Source organism: Pantherophis guttatus, chromosome 1 (genome assembly GCF_059756535.1).
Source record: "Pantherophis guttatus breed Tessera chromosome 1, ASM5975653v1, whole genome shotgun sequence".
Lineage (NCBI taxonomy): Eukaryota > Metazoa > Chordata > Lepidosauria > Squamata > Colubridae > Pantherophis > Pantherophis guttatus.
Genome location: NC_142063.1, coordinates 18,593,087 through 18,615,718, shown reverse-complemented (window position 1 = coordinate 18,615,718; position 22,632 = coordinate 18,593,087). Strand labels below are relative to the sequence as shown.

Below are 22,632 nucleotides of genomic sequence, written 5' to 3'. Positions count from 1 at the left end.
TTCTTCTTCTTCTTCTTCTTCTTCTTCTTCTTCTTCTTCTTCTTCTTCTTCCTTTTTAAAAGAAGTGTTTTTCAATCTTAGCAACTTCAGCATTCTGCAGGAGAATACTGGGAGTTGAAGTCCACACAAAGTTGCCAAGATTTAAAAACAATGATTTAAGCAATTAAAGCATCTATCTCTCAGTGTTGTGTATGGCACTTCTGGAACCGTCAGGTTGGTCCCTTAGAGAAACAAGAGTGTCACAACTTTCAACCCTGGCCTCCTAGCCCTGGGCAAGAGATGGAAGAGTCATAGTCCCAAAACACCTGGAAGGTCCCCCCGCTGTGAATGAAGAGCCAAACAAAGTTGAAAATGAAGGGAAATTCCCACCCTTTTTATTTATTAATGGTATAAAGCTACAGAGTGCTCTCTTTTCTTCTTGGGCTGGTCCTTTAGCATGAAAGTAAAGAACTGAACTCCATTGTCACTGGGGATCACTTTGATTTGGGGCGTGTGTTGGAGAAAACTCTTATTTTCTGCCAGCGGGCGATACAAGTTTGTGCAAGTGTTGAATGTTGAAGCTACAGGCGGTGAGAACAAAGCCAAATTCCCCGCCACATGTTCTGTGCCTGAAGGTTGTCGTGTCTGCTGTGTTTTCCCCCTTTGATGCTCTTTTTCACCAAAAAAAAAAAAAAAAGTGTTTCAAAATGAAGATACTTGCCACAGTCAATCCTTATGGGATATATTTGCTTGAGGGGTATTGTTGTTGTTCTTTGGTTCCATACTTAAGGAATCATGCTTGGGATTTGGATCCGTAAATATACACTCCAGCTCTGCCTGACTTTCGTTCTCTAGGGCTGGAAGAAAATCCACCAGCTTTGTATCGGCTCCTTTTGATTCAGGCTGCCGGCTTTGTAATTAAAAGACGAGCTGGGTAAAATGGCATGGAAGCGTTTTAAGGAAAAGAGGGCAGGGCAGAGGTCCACCTAACCCCATATTGCCACAGTGATGAGCAGTCTTTCTAGTCCAGTATTTCTCAACCTCATGTTGGCTGGGGGAATTCTGGGAGTTGAAGTGCAGGCATCTTAAAGCTGCTGAGGATGTTAAGAAAAACTCTTCTAGACTCTCTCAAAAAGAGAGCTTTCTTTCCATCGCCTGTTATTTCCTCACCTTTATGAACTGGAAGTGCCAAAGTCTTAAACTTAGGAAATTCTGCACCCAGATTTGCTATCCCATCTCGGAGGAACTGTCTGTCTGATTTATTTCGGAGTGAGTGATACGCCCAACACTTACACCCATCCAAACATGTTCTCAGGATTTCCTATCAGTTCTGTGTGTGAATTCCAGAGACCAGAAGCGTCAATCAGCCACTCAGATCAGTTGTGCGGCCTGTAAATGGGCCCGGGCCGGCTCTGCCCCATTATTCGGTGGTTTTAATTCACCAATTATTATGGTGTTTTCTCCATCCTCCTCCTGCCACACCCACCAGCTACACCTTTGCGGATGCAAGAAATGCCAACAGCAACTGTGGGATCTGCCATTCTGGAGAGAACAACACATTACAGATTTGGAAGAATATTTTTCTCTCTTAAGCGACGACTAATGTTTTGTTCATACATTGTGCAAAACTCTGGTCTTTTTAACTGTACTTTATTGAACAAGCCACACCTATAGGTTGGCAGAGCAAGACTAGCTTTGTCTGCTGGATGCACACCTCACAAAAAACCCCAAACCAATAATCTTACAATTATTATACTAGGAATCATGTCTGAGTATTCACACACACTGTCCCGTGTATTTCTTTGAGATGCAGCTTCAGAGCGGCTGCAATTAATCACCGATAATATGGACACCTTGTTTAGATACAGAAAAGTACATTCACAAAAATATCTATTTTTCCAGGGCTTATTTATTCAATGCCCTGCCCTCTGGATCCTCCCATCATGCCCTCCCAACCTGGTAAGGATTACTAGGAGTTTAATCCAACCACTCAGAAACATGTTAATAATGGAGTTATAGTTTTTACCAAATTTCACTATGAAGCCAGATGTCCTGGAATAAGTTAGCAAAACTCAGCTCCCTCCCAGATCTTTCCTTTCTCTCATGCATTGATGGGGTGGGCGATGGATAAATTATAATCGCAGTTTAATTTGATTTCATGCCAGTGTTGTTATGGGTAGTTTTGAGCTGCTGCCACTGCTGCTTTAAGAGTTTATATACACACACACCTTTTCTAAGGGCATGCAATGACTATGTATATATAAATAAATAGAGAGATAAATAGAGAGGAGAGATCATGAAAGTGGGGGGAGGGGCAATAAGTCACAATGATGGATGCAGCTGCACAGTCAAAACCTCTCTCCCTTTTTATGTGCATGTTGGTGATCTGGAGAGAGGGTTTGGGTTCAAAGCAATGGTGGGATCCTCCCGGCTTAACAAAGTTTGAACAAACCTTCACTTCCGGGTTTCTTTGGAGGAGTAACATAGCTGATTTGCACGGCAATCAGCTCTGCAGTGCAAATCAGCTGAGGACATAAAGCTAGGAAAATAGCGCGGGTGGGTGAGTGGGCCCATCTGATTGTCGGGGCGAACCGGTTCGCTCCCAGCTAATCGTCGGAGGTACCGGTTCGCCCAAACTGGTAGAATCCCACCACTGGTTCAAAGGCAGCATGGCCTAGTATGAATAGTGCTAGACTAGGAGCAGTGGTGGGTTTCACTTACCTTTGCTACCGCTTTGCTCGCACGTGCGCCACTTCTGTGCATGTGGAGAAGCTTCTGCGCATGCGCAGAATATATTTGATGACGTCCGGGCAGGTGGGTGGAGCCTTCTGCCACTGCTGCTACCAGTTCGCCTGAACCAGGATGAACTGGTAGCAGCCCAACACTGACTAGGGGTGGGGAAACCCAGGTTCATTTCCCCCTTTCAGCCATGGAAGCTCGTTGGCTGACTTTGGGCCAGTCCTCCCCTCTCAGCCTATCTGGTCTAGTGGGGAAGAGGCTGGATTAGGAGTGATGAAACCTACAGATTCTAGATCCCTCTCAGCCATGGAAGCTAATTGGTTGACTTCGGACCAATCTCTGCCTGAAAGCCCAACCTTGCACCGTTCGTGTAGGGAAAACCAAGAAGAGGGAACACTATGGAGGCTGCCTTCAACTTCTCTACAAAAGGCTGTATATTGCTCAATAAATAAATACAACTGAAGAATTTTATGCTAAAAATTTTCCCTATAGCTTTCCTTCTAGAATGACCTGAAGCCTCCCAAATCATCTAAGAAAAAGAATGGGGTTTCTTTGTGCATGTGTGTCTATGTGGTGGTGGTGGTGAGGTAATTTTTGCAAACTAGCTTTTAACTTTTTTTAAAAAAATGTCTTTCCTCTATATTTTTGAGGCAGCTTGTAGCAGTATCAAGGCAGCAGACGTGACCTTTTTGAGAAGCTGGAAGGAGGGAGGAAAGCTTCAGTATAATTGCTCGTAGTATGGCAAAGGACTGTGTTTTTAACCCTAGTTTGAGGAAGTGGGGATAGAAGTGTGACATTTGTGGGCAAATGGGCTGCAGAGATAGAATTTTGGCACAGCCCCTGGAGGACAGCAGAAAAGCATGTGATTTAACCTGGAGAATCCCAGGTTTGAGATAACATGCTGTAAAGTGCATGGTCTATTCTAATGTTTCTCAACCTTGGTAGTTAAGACATGTGGGCTAAGCAATGCTGGCTGGGGAATTGTGGGAGTTGAAGTCTTAAATTTGCCAAATTTGAAAAACAGTGCGCTCTTCCCTGGATAGGAAGGATATAGTTCCACCACATATCATTGTGTGTGTGAGTGTGACAGCCTCCATTTTGCCATAAGAATTTTTCTCATGCTGGCTAGAACATCTTTGAGGGGCTGGGGTGGGCGTGGCCTGACTGGGTGGGTGTGGCCGGGGTGGCACGTGCCAGTCCCTCGCTGTTCCGGGATGACCCCGCAGGACAACTCTGGGCCTATTGTGGGCCGGATCCAGCTCGCAGGCCGCATGGTGTTTTTTTTTTTTTTTTTCATTTTTGAATATTTTATTTTTAAGAAATTATAATAATACAGTTTTTGTCCATCCGGTTACATAGTATAGGAAAAGGAAATAAATAAGAATACAGATGTATGTACATATAGATAATCTTTGCTACTCAATTACATAGTATATAAATATGTGCTTATACTGATATATGCCTATATCATTCTTAATGTATATATATATAATAGGTCTTTAAAGGTAAATTAATAAATTCATAAGTCATATCTTTTGCTTACCTATATAACCTTTCCTTACTTCATTTTACTTTCTACAATCTGCGGTACATCTTCTCTTACTATGTCATTTGACTATTTCTTGTACTCAATCAAATCTCTTCCATTTTTTTTTTTATTTCATTTTCCTCTTCTCTAACCACCCGTACCACTTGGTGTTTGACGTGTCTGTTTTAAGGCTTCCACAAGTTGCCTCTAGATTGCAATATTTTAAAGTGAGAAGGGGCAAAAAGAATCAATGCATGGGAATTAAATTAACCTGCATATAATTTATGTAATCAAATGACAACTGCATTATTTCTCCTGGCTTAACTCATTTATGTTAGGCTTTTGGTTTATATATCAGCCTGTTGGCCCAAGAAATAATATGCCAAGCATTATATATATTAAAAAATTATCCAGTGTTTTGTCTAAAAATTAAAGCTTATGGTATGGCCCATTTTTTACATGCACACAGGCTGAGATATAGTTCTCACTGCCCTTTAAGAGGTTAATATTGGCAAACACTGGGAAAAAGCTTGGAGCAAGTTAGTAGTCAGAAAAAAACCCTGGCTTGGTCCTCCTAGATGCTAAGCCATAATGTGGCTTTTTGGAGAGTTGTGAGAATCCATCATAGTTTGTTAGCTACAGTTGATGATTAGCGAAAGTCATAACCCAGCCAACAAAGAAACATGGCTTAGTCCAATGAGCCAGACCAAGCAGACTCATCTGGTACCAGCATTCTCCTAAGTCCCTTGAACTTTTGTGAACTTATAAATCCCTTTTTTAAAAAGGCCATCTGGTCTTTATCTCATCTGGCAGTGATTTGTCAAATTGTGCTTCCCTTTTTGTCCCATTCTTCAAAAAACATTTTTGGGGGTAACTCCCCCATTCTCCCCTCATGCAGATGTCCCTAATCTTGGGAGCCTCCAGATGTTTTTCTCACCACATCTGCAGAGTATCGGGTTGAGCAAAGCTGTGCTAATATAGTTAGAGAGGAACAGGGGAAAATGATGTACCTTCCCTGCTGTTTGCACAGAAAAAGTTTATACCTTCATCAGATCTGCCAGCTGCTTTTATGCCTCATGTTTTTGTTGTCTCTCTGAAAAGTTGGGAATCTGCTTTTTTTCCCATGGGTGTGTTGACAGTGTGCTGGGTCACCACACCTCAATCCGGGGGTGTCTTGCTGTGGTTCTTCTCTTTGCATTCTCCCACTTTGTTTGGATTTGAGCACAGCCCCGATCTGGCGCATCTTCAGCAATAGCAGGCTCGACTCTTAACAGCTTTCTGGAGCATCTGTGGCAGGTAGAATATTTGCTGATGTGGCGCAAGAGCATGAGAAACATGAGTCAGAATTCAACCTCTCATTAAAAAAATAATAATAAAGTCCCAAGTCTGTGTCAAAGCGTGTATGTAATCGATGGTTAAATAAGAATAGCGACTATTGGGCACGATATGTCTGCCTGTCATAAGGCCACCTGACTCCAGACAACCCTGCATATCCTAGAGCAGTGATGGCTAACCTTTTTGCCATCGCGTGCCAGGAAGGGGGGGGTTGCGCATGCTTGTGCCCACACCCATAATTCTACAGACTCCTAGAGAGGCTCTGGAGGCTGAGGACAGCAAAAAAGTCACTTCCTGTCCAACTGGAAGTTGGGAAACGGGCTGTTTCTGGCCTCTGGAGGGGTGGGGAAGGCCGTTTTCGCCCTCCCCAGACTCTATGAGGCTCTGGAGCCAGGTGAGAGAGAGAAATGGGCCTTCCCCACCACCCCTCAGGCCCTCCGAAGGCAGGAAACAGCCTGTTTCCCTACTTCTGGTGGACCCAGAAGGCCTGAAAATCAGCTGGTGCGCCGGAGCCGAGCTTGCGTGCCCACTGATATGGCTGTGCGTGCCACCGGTTCGCCATCATGGTCCTAGAGGTATAAAGCATGCCGATTAACATCAGCCAATAATTAATCCAGAGGGGATGCCCCATATTCTGTTTGCACAATCACAATTATTAAGGAGCCACACCCCACATTCAAACCAAATCCTGGGAGAAAAACCGGGGGGGGGGGGAAGAGAGATTTTAATTACCTTTATATGTCACCCATTTCACTCTCCAAAGTGATTCTTGAGTGTCTTACAATAGAAGAATAATTATTAAAATTAACAAGAATCAGAAAAAAAACTTCAAACCTTTATTTATTTACCTTTATTATTACATGAACTCATTTTCACATAATACATTTGCAATTTTGACCAACCAAACGGGCTGGAATCATTTGTTGAGGAAAAAAGTGACCGGGTTGAACACTTAACCAGCACTTAACCACATTACTCCAGTGTAGCCACTTGGTCTTTAAATGAACTGGTTAACTGTCTTGGGTTGAGCACGGCTACTTGCGGTTAGAACAGACCGTACAGAACTGAAATGGATTACATAAATGGCTTCCTAAAGTAAATTAGCTTCCTATATTTGTGTCTAATGTTATACAGAAAATTAAGAGGATATCCTGGTAAATGCCAGCATCCTTCCTCTCTTAAAAATAAACCAATGAGTGCCAATGACGTATAGGGGTTAAGAAACTGGACCGTGTGGAGACCTGGGGTTTAGTAGTCTTCCCCCCCCCCCCCGCTTCTGTGTCTCACACCCATGAAAGCCAATGGCTGGTTTGGGGCCAATCCTTCCCTCTCAACCAATCAAGAGCAGTGAAGGGCCTGGATTAGAAGTGGGAAAACCTGGTTCTGGTCCCCCCACCTTCGGCCACAAATATTCATTGGCAGGCTATGGGCTGGTCCCTCCCTCTGAGCCCCAGAACCAATCAAGAGCAGCGAAGGGGCTGGACTAGGAGGAGGGAGATCCAGGTTCTTGCCCCCTTTTCAACCGTGGAAATTCATTGGCTGACTTGACCAGTCCGTCCCTTTCAGCCCTAAAGCTAATCCAATCCAATGGCAAAGGTGCTGAATTAGGAGTTAGGAGACTCGGGAGTCCAACTTGGCCTATCTCGCAAAGTTGGCATGTGGCAAAATTGGAGGAGTGATACTATACACTGCCTTGAGCTGCTCTGGAGGGGAGATGGCATATAAATCAATATATAAACACCTTTCCTGTCTTGGCATTTATGCCTTGAAAAGCTTAAAAGCTATGTACAAAGCTAACCATGCAATTTTGGGGACAAGACTGCTGCCAGAGGGTGGAGCACCATGGTGAGATAGGCAGCAAATAAATTTAACAAATAAATATATAAATAAAAGTAATCGGGGCTGGGAAAACAAACCCTGGTTGGCTTTTCCTGTGCACATCAATGTAATTAAAATTACATTTTAATTACATTAAATTACATTAAGCAAGTAGGTTCTGCATGGCTACTTCTTTTAAAAAGTAGAAGCTACTTTTGCAGTTTCTAGAACTTCAGACTATACCAGAGGTCTTCAAACTTGGCAGCTTTAAGACTTGTGGACTTCAACTCCCAGAATTCTCAAGCCATCTGGCTGGAGAATTCTGGGAGTTGAAGTCCACAAGTCTTAAAGCTGCCAAGTTTGAAGACCTCTGGACTATACATTGCTGGCTTAGAAAAAATATATATGCGAAAGATGAAACTTGTGTGCATACCGACACATAAATCTGCAGTGTCAGAGAAAGAGCTGTGAGATCCAGGGTTCAGTTTCGCCAGTCTTTTTTAAGTTCCTAGTCCTCAAAGATTGAGACCGTGTCTTTAAAAACATGAAGAGCTGAAATTGAGGGAAATCTGAGGAAGCGTTCTAAAGGCTGGTGAGATGACAGTGCATCTTGTTCCTTCTTGGACCCTCCTTGTGTCCCCTAACACCGGCCACACAAAAAACGCAAAGGCAGAATGAAAGAAGATCGACAAAATTGGCTGAACTTCTAACAGGTTTGGGCAGTACATTTGAGGCTGTGAGGTACCCTAGGAAAACTTGGTTTTGAAGGATGAAATAGAATACAGATTTAAAAAAATAAAAGTTACATATACCCCTGGGTTGACGTATTGTTCATGCCTGCACTGTGTGATTTTTGTGCTCGGATCTCTCTGGGCCCACCCAACCAATCACCCATCTCTTGACCCAGTAATCCCTTTGCTGCCTTTTTTAGCTACCTTTTTGGCAAAAAAAAAATGTATTGGGGAAGGCTTTAGAGTTCTTTCCCGGCTCTGAATTTTCTTTTTAATTGTTAACCTGGCACGCTTTGATCTCTTTCCAAAAGAGGACGAAAGAAATGTGTTGGCAAGGCTTCTGAGAGCTGCAGCGGTCCCGGCAACAAGCCTCTCTCCTTCTTCATCTCCCAAACAAAGAATTAAACTGCTAACCTGGATAGAAGAAGGAATAAAGTCTCCACCCTTTATTGTAGAGCCGTGGATGATACCAGCCTTTCTGTTCACCTGCTTAAAATAAAAATTTGGCAACGGTATCTTGCAGAGCTATCCGTTGGGGGTTTACGGAAGTTCAGATCTCCGTGCAAGATTTTTATAAAGAGCTACGCAAATGTGAAGGAAAGCTTTAATAAAGCCATAATTACCATTACATCCATCTTTTCCAACCCTGCTGGCAGCCTTTTGTAGAACAAGGTGACTAGTTGTCTCAGAAACAAGATGCCAGCCTAACAAGCCCCTGGCTCAATTCAGCAGAACATGTTTGAGGCCTGTGAATCTTCTCATTCTCCTTTTTCCAAGCTCAATAAAATGCAGGAGAAAATGAGATGTTCCCCCAAAAATTGGTCCTCAACTGGCTGGTCAATTTGCAACGTGATGGCCTTCAGTAACAAGATCCACAATGCATTGTTCGAATACCTTGCTTGACCAGGCATCCAATCTGGATTTCGGAGCCTGTTGCAAAGAGTGTGACATCTTGCGCTCTCCATTTTTTTGCCCAGTAATCTTAACTGGAAGAAAACAAGCAAGTTGTGTGTGTGTGTGTGTTTGAGTTATACACGGTGTCTGGAGATTCTCCAGGTTGCCCTATCTCTTGTGCACACATAAAATTTAAATTCCAATTTCTGTCTTAATCATTGCAGACCTCACAAACCTGCTCAAATCTTCTGACCAGGCCTTTGAATCCTGGTATTATTGCTGTAATACTTGGTACCATCAAAAATATTTGCTTGAGGTTCTAACTAGGCCTATGATGCCTCTCTCGGCAGGCACGCAAGCCATTACCCAGCTCAGATCCACTGCATATCCACGTATGTCTTCCCGTCTGCCAGCTGATTTTCGGGTCCCTGCCGCACATGTGGGAGATGCACGCATGCTCATGAGCGGGAAGGGTGCGCCCCCCCACCCCCCGCAGCCCGGTTTTTGTCCCAGGAGGCTGCAGGGAGGCCTACTAGGCCCAAAATGGGATGGGGCGGTCATGCACTCATGCGCGGGGAGGGTGCGGCGTCCTCCCCCCCCCCCCCCCCGCGGCCTGTTTTTTGTCCCAGGAGGCTACAGGGAGGCCTACTAGGCCCAAAACGGTGTGTGTGTGTGTTGTGCACGCATTGCTTTATGGGTGCCGGTACACACACACATGCTTTCAGCACGCTATGACAAAAAGGTTAGCCATCATTGAACTAGGCTGTAGTGAAATAATGTGGTGCACATCACATAGGTCCAGCAGAAAACGAATAGGCAAAAAAGAATCACATTTAAAACAATAGCAAATCAAATGTTCTTGGCCCCTTCCTTGGCATTAAAGTCATTATGGTGGCATCACTCACTTTAAATTTTCCAGATCTTTAGTTTTGCAGCGGCAACGACTTTTAGATTTATTTCTCATTCTGAGATCTGCTCTAGTGGAAATAGCAAAGAATTCTGAAATGTAATATCCCGAGACCAATGGAAAAGAAAGTGTTCTTTGGATTCACAAGTTTCTTTTCACCCAAATTATATTATTATTATTATTATTATTATTATTATTATTATTATTATTATTATTATTATTATTATTATTATTGTCTGGATATGGTCTCCAGTAAAGATTAAATCCAGTAGCTGGGACAAAAATTCTCTCCTTTTGAGAGACGTGTATTTCTGTATGTCAGAAAATCAGAAGAAATCCAGTAGCACCTTTCAGACCAACAAATTTTATTAAAAGGTGTAGCTCACTTTTATAACAGTGAAAAGAGAGGTGGGGGCTCAGTGCTTAGAATGCAGTATTGCAGGCTACTTCTGCTGACTGCCGACTGACTTCAATTTGGGCAGTTCAGATCTCACCAGGCTCAAGGTTTACTCAGCCTTCCGTTCTTCTGAGGTTGGTAAAATGAGGACCCAAATTGTTGGGGGCAGATATACTAACTCTGTAAACAGCTTAGAGAGGGCTGTAAAGCACTGTAAAATGGTATATAAGTCTAAGTGCTGTTGCTATTGCTATTTTTCACACTGTTGTTGTAGTGTTTCCATGGTCATGTGATCAAAATTTGGGTGCTTGGCAACTGACATGTATTTATGATGGTTGCAATGTCATGTATCACCTTTTGCAACCTTCTGACAAGCAAAGTTAATGGGGAAGCCAGATTCACTTAACAACCATGTTATTAACAACTGCAGTGATTCACTTAACAACTGTGACAAGAAAGATTGTAAAATAGGGCAAAACTCATGTAATAATCACCTTGCTTAGCAATAAATTTTGGGCTCAATTGTGGTTGTAAGTTGAGGACTACCTGTATGGATCAAAGGATCAATTTTGACTCAAACCCAGAATTATGCACCATGGATGGTTTCTATTTCTCCAGGTTTATCCTTGTGTTTTGTACCCAAAGTGGGAAAACTCCAGCTTGCTTTCTAAAACCAGAACCTCAAGACTGTTAAATAAGAATAAGGAAAAGAAGGGGTGCATATTTCTTTCTGTGTTTGCAAGCCAGGGTATTAAAAATTATATACGATTACACTAAAGATGCACAATTTAAGACCACATGGCCCGCCTCCTTTATAAACTTTGAATGCAGCTCTAGACATCCAAAAGCTGTTATCAAATTGTAATTTTAAACATGACCTAAGGGGGAAATTATAAAGACATGACTGGAGAATAATCGCGTTATAACTATATAACGTTAATGAAACTAACATGTCATTGAGATTAAATTCAATTTGATTTTGTTGCACATATTACATTGTGGTGTGTAACCCCCAACACATGGCTCAAAACCCTTTGTAATCTTTATTTTTTCATATTCCTGTTTTTTTTATTTTTTTGATTGCTTTTTAATAACAAAAAAGAGTAAGTAAAAAGAACAAAACACAATAATAATGATCAAGATACATACATTGTCAAAGAGGAGGGGAACAAAGAACACGCAAAAGTATTCTAAGAAAAGTGAAAGAAATACAACAAAGAAAATTATAATGTGATATATCATTATAACAATAAACAATTACACTTCCCTGAATACTTATCTGATGCAAATAATGTATTATCCAAATAATGTCAGGCTGGAAAGACCAGGTCCACACATGTGAATGTCCAATCAAATTGATTTATTGCTAAAAAAAAAAGCTTACGAATAGGAATCTTCTCAAATTAAAGGTTAGCACCTGCTTGGAGTTAGATAAGGATCAATGGAATTCAAGGGACTTAGTTCGCTTGTGGCTACGTAGGAATTCTAGGCTGATCCCTCTTTTAACTCTGGCCTCAGGTTCTGCCACACATCCTACAAGTATGTATGTATTTCTAATACATTTATACAGCTATCATTTTTAAACCTACTATGTTCCGCATAAATGAGTCCCATGTTTTATTATGTTGTCTATACAACGTCTACATAGCTTTTGTATATTCCTGATTTATACACTGTGCGCCTTCGTAAAGTTTATCTTTGACGTTCTACTTAGTGCAACTTGCCACTGCAATTTTATAAAATGAGGACATGGTATTATTATACGTGAATCAGGCTACTTTCGTTCATTCCATAAAACCAGAATTAAAGCATGGGTTAGCATGATGTCTGTTTGCAGCCACAGTCAAGATCACAGCTTCTGATTACTAGTTTTGGTATAGTTGGAAAGCCAGATGTGAATTAGGGGCAGTGCTTTGTAAGCATCCCATGTTAGTGGTGGCAATACATTTTGTCACAAATGAAGGCAAATATACATGTCCCAGGATAATGTTGCAGGATCCAATTTAGGTCACTTCACTGGGACCAGAGGTTTAGTCTTCCGAGCATTCGGACTTGTGCTGGAGTCAGTCCTCAGGGAGCCTTTCTCTCACCAGAATGTGTGACATTCCCTGTGTGGGCTCTAGCAGGGGTGGGCTGCTGGGGGTTCGCAGGGATTCGGGAGAACCTGTAGCTAAGATTCTGTGCAGTTCGGAGAACCCCCAAATCCTACTCCTGGCTGGTCCCGCCCACCCCACCCATCCCAGGAGTCCCCACACGGCCCGTTTTGGATGCAGGTAAGTGCAGGGCACGTGCGGAGGCTCAGGGAGGGTAAAAAACAGGCCTATTGGAAGTTTGGGAAGCCTCTAGAGGGTCTCCGGAGCCTGGGGAGGCTGTTTTCACCCTCCCGGAGGCTCAAAGAAAGCCTCTGAAGCCCAGGGAGGGAAACCCCCCCCCCACCATGGTGCAGGAGGCTGACTAGCCACACCCACCATGGCCACGCCCACCCAGCAACAGGACAGAGAACCCTTTGCTAAAATTTTTGAAGCCTACCCCTGGGCTCTAGCATGAATCCGAAAGCTTGGAAGACTAAACCTCTGGTCCCAGGGATTGACCCAGATTGGATCCTGCAATTCATTGGATGGCCAGCGTTGATTTGTGCGTGTAAAAGAGAGCGAGTTGACTCCACATTTGTGCCAGTCTGTGCAAGACACAGGCAACAGAAAAGCAGTTGGCAACTGAACTATGAAATCGCTACCCATCTCTGAATTTGCCTGGCAAGCTTAACCCTTCGTTTACCTCTGGGTTCCTTTGTTCCCCACCAAGTCCCCTGGGAAGGAGAGAAGGACATTCCCAGAGAGAAAAAACAACCAAAGGGATACCGGTAACTTAGCTTCTCTTCTTAAAAAAACATGCTCTCTATTTGCCCCCCCCCCCCAAAGAAGGACATATTTGCCAGTCCAACTGAAGATTAACCCCTATGCTTTTGGAAAAGAGCTTCGGAAAATCCAAAAACTACAGATGGACAAGCAGGATTGGAGTACGGTGTTGAGGGACAACCCTCTCTCTATTTCAGGAATCTCTTCTTTTTTCTTCTTCTTCTTCCTGCCTCCCCCCCCCCCAATACTATTGGGAGCATGCTAATGAAAAAGGATGGTGTCGTGGGGTGATTGGCGCTCCCCTTTTTCTCCAGCTCTTGCCCAATCAATTTCCTCTTCTTTTTCCCTTAACAATCACAGTGGTCTCCTTTCCAAAAGCTTGCAAATACCCTATTAACATTGTTATACGAAACAGCAGTACACCATTTAATTAGGAAAAATAAGAGCTAACCTCCACCATATGTTATGCTTCTGTTGGTATTTGCATTTGAAAGTCCAACTGCATTTCAAACGCAGAGCTGGGATTTTCGCCATATGAGCAGCCTCCACGTTTGGGTTGCTATGGGGGAAGACTGGGGGGGGTGGGGTGGGGGGGGGAGAAGGGAGAGGAAATTCAGTGTACTTTCCTGATGGAATTGAAATCTGTTTATTTTTCCGGAGTGCGTTTTCCTTTTTTAAGAGGTGAAGGGTTTTTTTTAATTGAAGAAGATGATATCTTTTGCAAATTATCAGCAAAGATTGGGCTTCTGGCATATGTTTTTGTGCAAGGAAGCTTTTCCCACCCACGTGGACCTGTTGGAGGAATTTATTTGCAGATGCATATATACAGCCTTTCTCACTCTCTCATCAAATTGTCCTGTTAATTTGCCTTTAAAAATTAAAAGAGCTTTCTGTTATTGGGTATGCCTAGTTTAATGAAACGAAGGACTAAGGGTGACATGACAGCAGGGTTCCAATATCCAAAGGGCTGCCAGAAAGAAGAGTTGGGGGGGGTGTCAGTCAATCCTCCAAAACACCTGAAGAAGGCAGAACAAGAAGCAATGGAAGGAAACAAATCAAGGAGAGAACCAACCTAGAACTAGGGAGAAATTTCCCGACAGTGAGAACAATTAACCAGTGGAACGACTTGATCTCTTGCTTGGCCAGAAGGCTGGACTAGAAGATCTCAGAGGTCCCTTCCAACTTTGTGATTCTATTTTTAAGCTGCAGAGAGAAAGATGCTGGGCTTTGACAGGGAGACTTGGTTTCTAACCCCCCACCCCTCAGCCATGGACATTCGTGGATGATTTGAGGCAGAAGCTGTCCTATTAAAGACAGTATGATATTTTTTTATTATTATACACACAACAATGTGAAATCACAGCTGCCACTTCTTTAACTGGTGTTGGCCTTCATACACATCAAGGTCTTTCCAAGAACCTATGATATCGTAATGTATCGACGCATATGTGCAGATCCAAGCAGGGTGGTCTTTTGTAAATATGGTTCGTCGCATAGTCAGCCAGATGTTTAGACTTGATTTGGCATTTTTATCTCCCTATCAAGTCCTTCCCAAGGACCGGAGATAGGCCAATTATTATTATTATTTATGACACGGGTATGAGGCATCTGAAGCTCTCCAGATGCAACTGAACCCAAATCCCACCAGCCAGGGTGTTGCGGTAAATAGAAAATAGAGTCTAAAAACATCTGGAAGGTGATGGTGCCTCCAGCCCAGGTTAAAGCTGTTCTAACCTGTCTCCAATCTTCCTTTTTTGGGGAAGGTGGTTGAGAAGATGGTTGTGTGGCAGCTCCAGAAGTTTGTGGGTGAAACGGATTATCTCGACCTCTACTAGTCAGGATTCAGGCCTGGATTTGGGACAGAAACGGCATTGGTCGCACTTTTGGATGATCTCTGGCGGGAGCGGGATGGGGGTAGTGCATCCATCCTTGCTCTACTTGACCTCTCGGCAGCTTTTGATACCATTGACCATGGTATTCTCCTGGAGCGGCTTCAGGGGATGGGAGTGGGAGGCTATCCTGGTTCACTTCCTTCCTCTGTGGCCGTTCTCAGTCAGCATTGATAGGAGGGGAGAGATCCAGCCCTCGCCCACTGCTTTGCGGGGTTCCGCAGGGCTCGGTACTCTCTACGCTCCTGTTCAACATTTATATGAAGCCGCTGGGTGAGATCATCCATCACCATAGACTGAGGTTTCACTAATATGCTGTATGTGTCGGCCTGTGGTGAGTTAAGTGATGCCGTGTCCTCCTTCTCGCAGTGCCTAGAGGCTGTTGGGTCGGATGGGGAGCAACAGGTTGAAACTAAACCCTGGCAAGGCCAAGTGGCTCTAGGTTTAGGGTTCGTTGGCTCAGGGAGAATTGCCACCTTTGATCCCAAACAGACCCTATGTGTAATCTGGGGGTTCTTCTGGACTCACGACTCCTGCTAGAAGAGCAGGTGGTGGTCATGGCCAGGAGGGCCTTTGCGCAACTGCAGGTTGTGCACCAGTTACGCCCTTTCCTGGACCAACAATCCCTACTCACAGTCACTCATGCCCTAGTCACTTCTTGTCTTGACTATTGCAACACGCTCTACTTGGGGCTGCCCTTGAAGAGCAACCAGAAGCTCCAGTTGGTGCAAAATGCAGCGGCCTGCATGGTTTTGTGCAGACCCCTGTGTGCACGTGTATCACCTCTCCTGCGGGAGCTGTATTGGCTGCCGATTTCCTTTTGGGTACAGTTCAAGCAGTGGTGGGTTCCTCCCGGTTCGGCCCAGTTCTCCCGAACTGGTAGCGATGACGATATGACATCACCGAACCGGTTCTGCCCCCCCGCGTTATTCTTACCTTTTATTTGGTCCCACCCCCAATCTATTGCTGCCTCCTGAGTCCCAGCTGATGGCTAGAGGGAAAAAAACTGTTTAAACTCTTGCTGCAGGGCTTCAAAGGGCCGCCCTACAGCTGATCAGTGTTAAAAGAAAACAAATGAGTAGACCGGTGCCTGCAAAAATACATGAGTAGATCAGTGCCTGCAAAAATTTATGAGTGCCTGCAAAAATAAATGGGTAGACCAGTGCCTGCAAAAAATAAATGGGTAGATCGGTACAGCTCTGCAAGCAGTTAAAAGCCTGGTAGACCAGTATCTCTGCTAAATCCTAAATAATTGTCACATGACCATCAAGCTGTGCCCACAAAATAAGCCACACCCACAGAACCGGTAGTAAAAATTTTTAGAACCCACCCCTGAGTTCAAGGTACTGGTTGTCACCTTTAAAGTCCTTCATGTCTTGGGACCAGGTTATATGAGGCGCCGTCGCATGCCGGTCACATCTACCCGACCCATTGGAGCAGGGAGGCAGGGAATGGTGCGGATCCCATCCCCAAGGGAGATACATCTGGTGGGACCCAGAAGAAGGGCCTATTCGGTGGTGGCTCCCTTTCTCTGAAACATCATTCTCCCAGAGATTAGAACAGCCCCCACTCTAATGTTCTTCCAGAAGGCGCTGAAGTCCTGGTTCTGCCAGTGGGCCAGGGGAACCCAGAGTGGGATGGAGCCCATTAAATGGTTCATGTGTTCTGCTGTCACCGGGGTGGGGGTGATTTTATTATATTATATTAATTTATTTGATTCTTTTTATTAGTTTTATTGTTTTAAATGGGGTTTTATATTCTGTAAGCCGCCATGGGCGAATAGGCAACAATATAAATTCAATAAATAAATTAAATAATAATAATAATAATAATAATAATAATAATAATAATAATAATAATAATAATAATAATAAAAAGCTGGCAACTCCTTTAGCCATTAATTCAGTGTAGCTTAGATTTGTTGACCACGTCGTAGGTCTTCCCCAGCTAACTAATACCGTAGGTCATGGGGAGCTGTGGAGTGACCACACCAAGTGTATGCATTTGACACCTGTCATTTTACCCCTCAAGCAAATGAAACCTCTCCCAACTACTCAGGGTGTGCCCTCCATTTTAAGAATATAGGCAATCCTCAACGTACGACCACAATTGAGCCCAACATTTCTGTGGCTAAGCAAGACAGTTATTAAATGGGTTTTGCCCTGTTTTATGACCCTTCTTGCCATAGTTGTTAAGTGAATCACTATAGTTATTAAATTAGTAACACACTTGTTAAGTGAATTTGGCTTCCCCATTGACTATGCTTGTCAGAAGGTCACAAAAGGTGATCACATGACCCTGGGAAACTGCAACCGTCATAAATATGAGTCAGCTGCCAAGTGCCTGAATTTTGATCATGTGGCCATGGGGGTGCTGCAACAGTTGTGAGTGTGAAAAACGGTCATAAGTCCCTTTTTTCAGAGCCATTATAACTTTGAACAGTCAGTAAATGAACTGTTGTAAGTCGAGGACTACTTCTTGTCTTCAAGAAGCTTAGGAAGATCATTCATTCTTCCAAGAAAGGATCTAGATCCTGTAAATTCTCTTTCCCTAACCCTGGAGACCACTTTCTTCCCTAACTGGACAAGACTCTCTTCCTCAGGAGAGGCCAAGAGTGAAACGAAAGACTTGCATAACTTTGCCAAAGAGGAAGGCTTGCATAGTTAACATGCCAGGTCTTTTATATCCCTGATGACAATTCCAGATCTGGGGAATAGCGCTTCAGGCCAGGAACTGGGCCTGAAAAACTAATTTTAACTCCATTGGACTGGCTATTTTAAATTGCCTTGGGAATTTCTTCTGCCTTCAGCTCTCTTTCCCTTCATTCTGATTCCTGGATTATGGTTACTTTCCTGAAGCCCTAGGAGAGTAGAATTGAGCCTTTAGGTTCAACAGGAGCAGTGGTGGGTTTCAAAACTTTTTACTACCGTTTCTGTGGGCGTGGCTTGGTGGGCGTGGCAGGGGAAGGATAGTGTAAAATCTCCATTCCCACCCCACTCCAGGGGAAGGTTACTGCAAAGTCCCCATTTCCTCCCAATCAGCTGGGACTCAGGAGGCAGACAATAGATGGGGGCAGGGCCAGTCAGGATTTTTACTTCCGGTTCTCCGAACTACTCAAAATTTCCGCTACCGGTTCTCCAGAACTGGTCAGAACCTGCTGAAACCCACCTCTGAACAGAAGGAATATTCCCACTTAGACCCTCATTGAAGAGCGGTGAGTGTGAGATCTTGCCCGACTGGACCACGTTTGAATGAGTCTTATCTTTTTAACACTTTTGCAGTTCAACAAACCATACTCGAAATCACAGGATGGTTTCTGGGCAAAGGAGCAGAAAAGCCTCGCCCTTCCCCTCTTGATAATTCTAAGACGTGCGGACTTCAGCCCCTAGAATTCTGGGAATTAAGAGTCCACCCATCTTAAAGTTGCCACGGTTAGAAAATCCTGGTTTACTGTTAGCATGTCGCTCAGAGATACACTGCCACTGAAATGGAGGCTGTTAGTTATGATGGCCCCTGGACCTTCAGGTAAACCTTCTTACATAATTTGGAATGTAATTCCACTCAGCAGCTCTTGTATGCAGTTACCCATTGCTGTTTCCTATGGCATTAACATCTACATTTTATACTTTGTGTCAGGGTGGATTTGATTTAAATCAAGTCGATATAAATCACGATTTAAATAATTATTTAAATCACTAGGAAAAAGGCTTGATTTAAATCAACTCGATTTAAATCATAATTTTTTAAAGAGCAACTGTCATCTCTTGTCACGCAGCAGCTCCTCCTCTGACCCGCTGTTGACTCACTATATTGTATATTGCAAAATATACAGCCTCATGCTACATAACTAAGTTCCATTTCATGCTGACTAAATTAGATAATTAATGCATCTTAAATAGAAAACTATCTTTAGATAGATTTTTACTCCAAAAGCAATTTATTAAAATAGAATAGAATAGAATAACAGTTGGAAGGGACCTTGGAGGTCGTGTAGTCCAACCCCCTGCTTAGGCAGGATACCCTACACAACTTCAGACAAACGGTTATCCAATCTCTAAAATAAATTTGATAAAAAATTTAAAAATCCGATTTAAATTTTAAAAAAACCCGATTTAAATTTTTTAAAACTGTTTTTTTTTTTGATTTTTTAAAAATAATCAATTTTTATCCACCCTGCTTTGTGTGTCTGCGTATGCATATAGACAAACACGCTGTCATTTATTGGAATTTAGAGAATGAGAAGACTGAGAACGTTCCTCCTGATTTAGATCTGTGTTTATATGTGCGGGTCTAATTTTGAAATGCAGAATGTTGACACATTCTGAATCTTACCTTTGTACTTGGTTGCGTTTGTGGTCTTGGCCACGACTGTTTTGAGTTCCTGTGCCCCGTTTACTAGGCTTGCGTATCCTGAGGTTTACTTACTGCATTCAAGTTATCAGGAATGAATTTAGGGCTTATGATTATGATGATTAGACAGGATAGATTATTGAAAGAAGATAAGATGATGTAACTGGAGAGAGAGAGGTCAAAATATATTTATAACTGCTGTGAAAAATATCAGAAGCCACTTCTTTACAAACTTGTAGTTTTATATAAATAAATATATTTAACATTTATATTTATATAAATAAATATATTTATATTTACAACAGACAAGATAGTCAGGTATACAGTAACACCATGAGGTTATCACAGAGCATACAGAACAAGCAGAAAAAAAGGCAGGGAACTTTACACCCACAGCAACCAACATAGATTGCCTCCTCATGCAGGAGCCAGTACTCTCCAACCAATCAGCAACCGTGTATTCTGGCCCAGGGGTGGGCAATTGTGGCTCTTTTACAACCTGTGGACTTCAACTCCCAGGATTCCTGAGACAGCTTGGATGTCCACAGATTGTAAAAGAGCCACAATTGCCCACCCCTGTTCTGGCCCATTATACACTTTACTGTTCCAGCTACTAAATTTAAATATTCTAACAAAGTAGAGAGAAAGGGTTCAAAATATATTTATAACTACCCTGTTTCCCCCAAAATAAGACATCCCCTGATAATAAGCCCAATCGGGCTTTTGAGCGCATGGCAATAAGGCCAAGCACTTATTTCAGGGTTCAAAAAAATATAAGACAGGGTTTTATTTTCGGGGAAACATGGTACTATGAAGGATATCGGAAGCCACTTCTTTATACTTTTTAATTGAACTTTTCCCCTCTTTCTTTCTTCTTTGATTTCTTTCCCTTTCTTACTGTCATTTGCTTGTGTTAGCTTTTACTTTTTGCTTTAAAAAAATAATAAAAATATACTAAAATAAAAAGAGAATGAATTTAGGGCTTATGTTTGTTACCTTTAAAATACAAAGGGTGCTGAACCACCTTTCATTTTCCAAGTTAGTGTGGCAGTGCCATTGCTTGGAGTGGTGAAGGGTGGAATCATAGCTACCAACTCAGCTGGAATTGCAGGATACATCAGGGCTTACTCAAGTAGAGCTAAATTAGAAATATTCTGGAGTTGAAGAGTTAATTTGGCTTATTATTGATGAAAGCTGGGTTCTCTCTTGACTGAATTTATATATTGGTCAGTTTTATCCATGGTTTGTTGAAAATGGTGGCCTGATTCATACATCTCACTAAGCGAAGAACCATCCTACACAATTGCTGGGTTTGCAGATCACATAAATTCAAATTCAAACAAACCGCATTATGATTGTGCAATGCACAAACTGGTTTTGCTTTCATCTAACAAGATATTTGGGAGTATATTTCTAGATTTATTAATTTTTTTTTTGAAAGATTTGTCCTATTAATCTGAAAGATTTTTGCCATCGTTTGATACAAGCTGATGCAGCAACAAAGTTGTTGAGAATCCTGTTTTGGAGATTTGATCCACTTCAACCAGAAACAAAGGCTCTTAAGGTGTTGCTGGTTTTCTTGTTGTGAATTCTCCCAGTGACACCTGCAAAATACTTAGGCCCCTTTTCTTGCTTCGTTGATTGTATTCTTCATTCCAATGCAAACTTCCCAAAATTGTTTTTAAGGTGGGCCGCCTCTAAAGCTCAGAAATAAATAAAGGAATATTTGTAATAAAAACAAAGTGTTAAGTTTTTCCTGCTGATAAAGGAAATGATTGTACGTTAAACCAGCGTCCATCAGTCCAGGGGATGGACGGGCTTAATGTTTCCAGGCATCAGTGAGTAGACTTTTACACATAAGGTTTTTTTTAAAAAACAACAACACCAGGGTGTCCCCAAGAAAAGAAAGTAATCATTCCCTTTGTTGTGGCAACTGGAGTTGAAACAACAGCCTTTAACAAAAGGCTGCCAGCAGAAGGAGTTTCCGCCAGTTTTTAAAGAGGCAGGTGATGGCCGAGGAACAGTTTGTTTTAAGGAAGAAGGGGGGGGAACACGGTTGCTTGTTTTTTTGGTACACAAGGAATTGTCCTGCCTTGCGCTGAACAATTCTTCTTATCTCTTTCCGCTGCTATGAGTCACCGTCTGGCTTGTGAGCAATTTATTTACCGGAAGCGACCCTTGGATCATGACTCCTTCTTATATTTCCTGAGCGCCTTACTTGCTCTCTAGTGCTTAAAAATAAGATGGATTGGCCACGTGTTACACATTTTCTTGCATCCAGGTTCTTTTGGCTGAAAGTATCTGCCTCCAACTGTTGTTTGTTATTTAACTGTGTTATTATCACCGTTCCTTTAAGTTATTTTGGTATGGAGTGGAAAGAGATTTTTTTTTTTTTTTTTAAAAAGGAAGAGTTAAATTTTTATTGCAGTTGTTAGCTAGGCCTTTATCCCAGTCTTCCTTCAAAGAATTTGAGATTTGAGAAAGCGCTACTCAGTTTATTCTTGCAAGGTGAGAACATAAAACTTGAAGCCTTGTTTTGTTGGATTAGACCCCTGGCCCTTCTCGTCTTGCAGTCTTTTCTCAGTGTGGCCCACCAACTGTCCAAGAAAGCCTGCTAGGCTCCCAGCAGATGGCCTTTAAAGAGCAAACTCACTGCCGTCAGAGCTAATATCCATTTCTACCCACAATTTCCACGAAACTTTTCTGAAGCTAGCCAAGCTGATAGCCAGCACCACATCTCATGGTAGCCAATCCCAAATGGATTGTTTAAAATAGTATTATCTGCCCTGATTCTTCCACAATGGAATTTCATTGGGTGATCTCTAGTTCTCACATTTATAGAATGGAGAAATAGTTTCTCCTTGTTCTCTTTATCCTTGCCGGGCTTATATTTTGTATAGATTGTCCTCAACTTAAGACCACAACTGAGTCCAAAATTCCATTGCTAAGCGAGACAGTTGCTAAGTGAGTTTTGCTCCACTTTACAAACTTCCTTGCCAGAGTTGTTAAGTGAAGATCTGCAGTTGTTAAGTTAGTAACACAGTTATTAAGTGAATCTGGCTCTCCTGTTGTTTTTGCTCATCAGAAGCTCGTAAAAAGTGATCACATGACCCCGGAAAATTGTAACTGTCATAAATATGAGCCAGTTGCCAAGCGTCCAAATTTTGATCATATGACCATGGGGGTGCTGCAACTGTCAAGTGTGAAGAA

General features: G+C 42.6%; 1 protein-coding gene across 6 annotated transcripts in view; it reads left to right on the top strand.

Annotated features, from left to right (window-relative positions):
- Positions 1–22,632, top strand: part of TCF3 (transcription factor 3) — a 123,533-nt gene that overhangs the window by 17,910 nt on the left and 82,991 nt on the right. The window lies entirely within an intron of this gene.